Source organism: Podarcis liolepis, assembly GCF_965112155.1.
Source record: "Podarcis liolepis genome assembly, chromosome: 17".
NCBI classification, from domain to species: Eukaryota; Metazoa; Chordata; class Lepidosauria; order Squamata; family Lacertidae; genus Podarcis; species Podarcis liolepis.
In genome coordinates this window covers 1,898,734-1,905,308 of record NC_139571.1, presented here as the reverse complement: position 1 = coordinate 1,905,308, position 6,575 = coordinate 1,898,734, and positions in this window count along the sequence as shown.

Genomic DNA, 6,575 nt, shown 5'->3' with positions numbered 1-6,575 from the left:
GGGAAGGCAAAACCTGCCGAGCAGGGGAAATTCCTTCCTGGCTCTGGGACACAGAAACCATTGTGCGACCAGAGCAACACCCGCGGACCTAGGGAGGAAAGGGTTAGCCTGCAAGAAAACCACATGACAGTTAGAGGGAGGGAGGGAGGGGTGAGTGATGCTCCAAATGGAGAGGTGGTCAGCTGGAGGCCCGCACTACCTGGTCTTTGCTCCGCCCCCAGCCAGCAGCTGATTGAGTAGCGGGGGGGGGGGGGCAAGAGCCAGCAACAAAAGGGGGTGTCACCTGGCACAGGAAGCCTGCACAGGGTCACCAACCCCACCCACTGCTTTGATGAGTGAGCAGTAATTATCAGCACAGCAAAAAATCATTGAAATAAATCTGTTGCTCTTCCAGTCTACAGCTCTGATACTGTACAAGCACACAAAATATTGACTGTACTGATAAAAGTTTTCAGATCAACTTACAGAAAACAAAAATATGCTTCTTACAAAATAACTAGCACAGTTGCCACTTTTTATTCTGGCTCTGCCCCAATGTTTTTAACACAACCCTGAAACAAAACAAACTATAGGAAATGAAACTTTTCCTGACCTGGCAGGTGAAAATAAGGGAGCAGTTTCAGCTCCTTAATCTCTGTGTCTCAGGATGGAATCAGGATGCTGGAATAAAACCTGTCAGCCATAATACACTGCTAGTACAGGCTGTCTCTGTGGACTTTGGGAAGGGTTTTTTCTTTCCCAACTGCAGTGAATCTTGGAAGTCTTTGCAGGCACTCTGTGTGCTTTTCAAAGGCAGACTTGCAAAAGTTGTGATCTCTCAAGCCCAACACAGCACACCTACAAGGTAGGCCTACAAGGACTTAATGGGCCTCCTAGTTTTGCTGCCTTCCTAGAACTGGAAAAATGGGAGTAGGGAGTTGGGTCAGCTGCCAGGTCACAATGCATGGCGGATGAGCTGTATTCAGCCAGGTGGCGCATAAAACATCTACACCTGTTTTCATCTGAACCAGAAAGTTCCCAAACCCCAAAGCTGATATTCTCAGATTCTAAATTCTGCACAATATTCCTTGGCACACCCAGGTGGGGAAAAGCCATTTGGCAGAAGGGTAAATGAAACTTTTATTTCAATTACTCAGAAGTCTCTGGGTGTTATGTACTGAAGTTCTCACCCTGGGCCAGCAGGGGGATACTGTAGATAGTTATGCAAATAAAGGATCGAAAGTGATGTTCAGTGATTGGCTAGTTACAGAAAATGGTTACTGTTGCATTCTAGTGGAGCTCTATATAAGCAGGCTGACTGAGCTCCTCAGTTCAGTTCTGTTCCAGCTTACAAATAAAGAGCTACTTTGGAAGAATCACTGTGTCGTCTGATATGTTCGCCCACAACTTAACACTGGGGATCCCTGATAATAAAATCTATCACCTTACAGCAGCTTTCCCATAAACAGCAACAGTTTTATGCCATCTGAGCAGGAACCCAGGAAAATATATCTGAACTTTGGCTCTGAAACAGTTTCCATTAGAGGGAAAGAATTCAGCAAAACATTAGAAATAAAAGTTTGCTCTGGACAGTGCTGTTGAAATCACACACAAGCACACAGATCTCCCATAGAAATCCAACAAAGTTGCATTGGGCTTCAAAATAAAAAACTTTAAGGGTCAAGAGGCTCAAATCTCTCCAGAATGCTGGGTCAGGGTTGAGTGGGTGAAAGGAGGAGAGAGAAAATCTCAGGAAAGGTACCACTAAGTTCAAGAGGATGCCAGCATAGTTAACAGAGTCAAGGAAACTAGAGGTAAGAAGACTTAATTCGGAAAATGGAAGTCTTGCCCAAAAGAGAACAAAAAGGGACACAAGGTCTAGCAAAATAAATGCAAACAGGCTATCAGAGCAACAAAGCAAAATAATTTCAAGGAACTTTCCACCAGCTGAATAACAAGAAAAATATTTAACTATGTTAGAAGCAGGAAACCAGTTAGGGAAGGCAGTAGTGCCTTTGGAAAACAAGGGAGTTAAATATATGCTAAAGGAGAAGGGGATGTTGTTTGAATGCAAGTGGGTTTGAAAGAACACTGCTGCTGTTCCCTCAGTGGAAGGAAGGAAACAATTATGGATTGGAGTTACGGTACTTTGTTTTTGCTCCTATTGGCAGAAACCAAAAATGCTGGAATGTGGATAATATCAGGGGAAAGTTTGAACAGACCAGTGGTTGTAAACATAAATGAAAATTAAGTGAAGGATTAACATTGGAATGGTTTATTGACTAATTAAGAAATGCAATGTGATATTAGATGATTAGCACTCCGTGAAATTCAGAGCATGGGAAGTCGCTCAAAGATATATAATTTGGCAATATATTTGGCTTTTTATTGTATTGTAATTTGGAATGTTTTAATGTGGTTCTTATTGGATTATTAAATTGGAAAACTCAATAAAACTCAATAAAATATTATATATATATATATAAAAAGGAGAAGGGGATATTTTAAAGAAGCTGGTTGAATTATTTGCATCTATCTTTACTCCAAAATGTGCAAGTCAGTTCCCTGTGTCTGAACTTTCTCAGAAGAACTGGAACAAAGAGTGTTGGCAAGAGACAAAGGACCAGGGGCCTCTCCAGATTGGTGGGGTTTTTTTCTTTTTTCAATTATATTCTGAAACCTGTTATCAATGCAATAATATCCCATCTGCTTTATTAATTGTTCTGTAAAACTCCCCCAATGTATACTGCATTACTGCCATGGGGGCAGGCACTCTTCCATTCTAGCGCAAGAAGAGTTGCACACAAAAACACTGGTAGCCTAAAAGGCTGATTTCAACAGGACGTTTGCCCATGAGGAAATGAGGCTCTCTCCCCACCTGTGCAATTAAAAAAGGATCCTATTTAATTGAAAAAGCCTTGGCAGCTGCCCAGCACCTCTGCTTAGCATGCAGATGTTGTGTGTGGTGAATGATCTTGCGAAGAGGAAACAGCAACTGTAGTTCAAAACCACAGACCCCAAGATAAACAGGCTTCCTTTTCATGAGGCTGTTCCTGTTTTGCTGCTTAGTTTGATACTACTTTACCAAAGGAAGCCAAAGTGTAAAAGTGCATTAACTTTCTGTGCTGTTGGCCAGACAAAACTGCAGAAGCAAAATCAGGTCAAGCAATGAGTGCAATTCTTACCTTGGTATCATTCAGGGGTTGTCAACCTGGTCCCTCCTGCCCACTAGTGGGCATTTCAGGATTCTAGGTGGGCGGGAGGGCGTTCTACGGCACAAGCTGAATTCTCCTTCCATCGAGCACTGGGGGGCGGTAAGGAAATTTTACCATCAAGAAAGAGGCATTAGTGGGCGGTTGGTATAAAAAGGTTGACACCCCTGATATAGTTGGTTGGAAAAGTTAAAAGTGTTAAGCTTCCCGGGTGATTGCAAGATGGCGAGGAAGTAAGAGTCTTAGCCTCCAAGAACGACTCTGCCATCAAGAGACTTTTGGGGTGCGCACAAGGACGCTGTGCCTCCAGAAAGAAGCCCAAAGAGAAGATTTGGGCGTGCAGCTTCGGCAGCGCTAAATTGCGGGTTCTTGTGTCTCCCCCACCAAAAAAAGGGGGGGTTGAGATGGGATTGAGCGGCAGAGGTGCAAGAAGAAAACAACAAGTCTCTGGTGGAAAGCCCTGAACTTCAGCCTCAAGCAGTAATATTTATATATTTATATATTTAATAAATTTAAAGCCACATTGGTAAAATAAATTGAAAAATTGGAACGGGACAATTAATTGGCAAAAAACAGACAAGGTGGAAAAAAATGGAGGTTCACTTTGTGCTGTCAAAATTTAACTTGCAATTCATAGATGCCAACGAAATGATATCTTTCATGGAGCCCCAAATCGAGGGAGGTTGACAATTATTTTGTGATTCTTCCGTTTGCAAATTATTGCACCAACTGTTGTCACCTTCTCACCAAGCTGCTTGGCAATAGTCTTGTAGCCCAGTCCAGCCTTGTGCAGGTCTACAATCTTGTCCCTGACATCCTTGGACAACTCTTTGGGCTTGGTCATGGTGGCTACTTTAGAATCTGCTAGATTGATTGCTTCTGTCGACAGGTGTCTTTTGTACAGGTACTGTAACAAGCTGGGATTACAGGTAAGACCTCTCCCTTACAGTGGGTGCTTCTAATCTCAGCTCATTACATACAGTGAAGATACCAGGTAGCCAGGCATCTGGCTGGTTGATAGGGGATCAAATACTTATTTCACTCATTATAATGCACATCAATCTCTGACTTTTGTCCTCTGGGTTTCTGGGGGGTTTCCTGTTGTTATTCTGTCTCTCACAGCTACAATAAACCTACCATTAAAATTATGGACTGGTCATTTCTTCATCAGAGGGCAAACGGGCAAATTTAGCAGGGGATCAAATACTTTCCCCCCTCACTGTAATATTGCTTTTAAAGTGTAGCAGTAGCAGCAGCAGTGGTAATATTGCTTTCAAAGTGTTGTTGTTGTTAATTAGATTATTACCCACCCAGAAGAAGAGTGGCAGTTAAAATTGACAGAATATGTTGAATGGGCAAATTTTACCATGAAATTAGAAATCAAGAAGAAGCAGATTTTAAGGATTGGAAACGTTTTCTAGAATATCTAAAGTGCTATTGCAAGCATGTAAAAACACAAGAAGGATTTGAATTAAGAACAACAGTAAAACATGTATCTGGGAACAAGCGGGAAGGGTAGGGTATAGAGTAATTAAAATATGCAACAATATTAGGAAATACAGTGGTACCTTGGTTCTCAAACGTAATCCTCACAGTTGTCCTCTCCCCCATGCTTTTCAACATCTATATGAAGCCGCTGGGAGAGATCATCAGGGGGTTTGGACTGGGTGTTCACCAATATGCAGATGATACCCAGCTCTACCTCCGTTTAAATCGGAAGCAGTGAAGGCAGCGAGTGTCCTGTGTGTCTGGAGGCGGTTGGAGGATAGCAGCTAATGGATTCAAGTTTAATTTCGACAAGACAGGAGTATTGTTTCTGGGGGACAGAGGGCAGGCAGGTGGGGGGGTACGACTCCCTGGTCCTGAATGGAGTAACTGTGCCCCTAAAGCTGTCCATGGAGGCACAAGTTAATTCTATGTCCAGGACAGCTGTCTACCAGCTCCATCTGGTAAACAGGCTGAGACATGTCTGTGCACTGTCTTGCCAGAGTGGTATGTGCCCTGGTCATCTCCCGCTTAGACTACTGCAGGCATGTCCAACTTGCATTAGGCTGCAATCTACTATCCAATATCAAAAACTGGCAGTGATCCACCACACTCTCCCATTGTCATTCTGCAGCTTAAACATGTATTTGGCTGGGTAAACCCTGCCAGATGGGCGGGATATAAATACAGTGGTACCTCAGGTTACATACTCCGCTAACCCAGAAATAGTGCTTCAGGTTAAGAACTTTGCTTCAGGATGAGAACAGAAATTGTGACCCAGTGGCGCGGCGGCAGCAGGAGGCCCCATTAGCTAAAGTGGTGCTTCAGGTTAAGAACAGTTTCAGGTTAAGTACGGACCTCCGGAACGAATTAAGTTCTTAACCTGAGGTACAACTGTAATAATGATGATGATAAAAATAACAAATTATTACCCCCACACCAGCCCCCTTCCAGGGCCCTTGGTGCACACAGGAAGCCAACACGCTCCGAAATGTCCAATTCCCCCTTTACTAGAAGAAGAGCTCTGTGGAGAGGGGGGCAGCGGCTTACTTACGTGTAAACACAGCTAGGCTGGAGCTGGAAAGGTGGGGAATGTTCAGCATCCAGCAGAACTAGAAGGGAGAGGGCATTTTCTTTCCATGGGAACCGGCAGGAGGGGCTAACCGGGCACGTCCGCAGCTGCAGCCCATGCAGAGCCCATGCGCCTCATCTTTGCCTCCCTGCCCCATGGCTGCGGCTTGCAGGGGGTAGAGGCAGGTGCCTCGTACCTTTCCAGGCTGGCCAGCTGACTGGCCAGCGGCCGGAGTGGGGTGCTTGAGGCAGCCACGAGGCAGAGGCAGAGGCAGTGCAAGTGCCAGCCAGAATGCTTGCTGCGGCAGCACCGCAGTGAGCAAGGCTGGCTAAGCAGAGCCTCAAACGCCCATGCCGCCTGCGGAGTCACTCTGCCCGTGGCCTAGCGTGTGCCAAGGGCACCTGGTGACCATGGATGAGGCGGAGGCACACCAAGGCTTGGGTTGCGATTGATGAAAATCCATTGCACAATCGACTCATCGATCATGGTCAACGTTTTGGACATGTCTGGACTACGGCAATGCGCTCCACGTGGAGCTACAAACTAATCCAGAAAGCAGCAGGTAGACTGGTGATCTTGTATGATCTACACTCCAAGTACGCTTCCAAGCACAATTCAAAGTGTTGGTAATGACCATTAAAGCCCTAAACGGCCTCGGCCCTGTATACCTGAAGGAGCGTTTCCACCCCCATCGTTAAGCCCAGACACTGAGATGCAGCACTGAGGGCCTTCTGGCAGTTCCCTCACAGACGTGAAGCTACAGGGAACCAGGAAGGCCTTCTTGGTAGTGACACCCACCCTGTGGAATGCCCTCCCATCATGTCAAG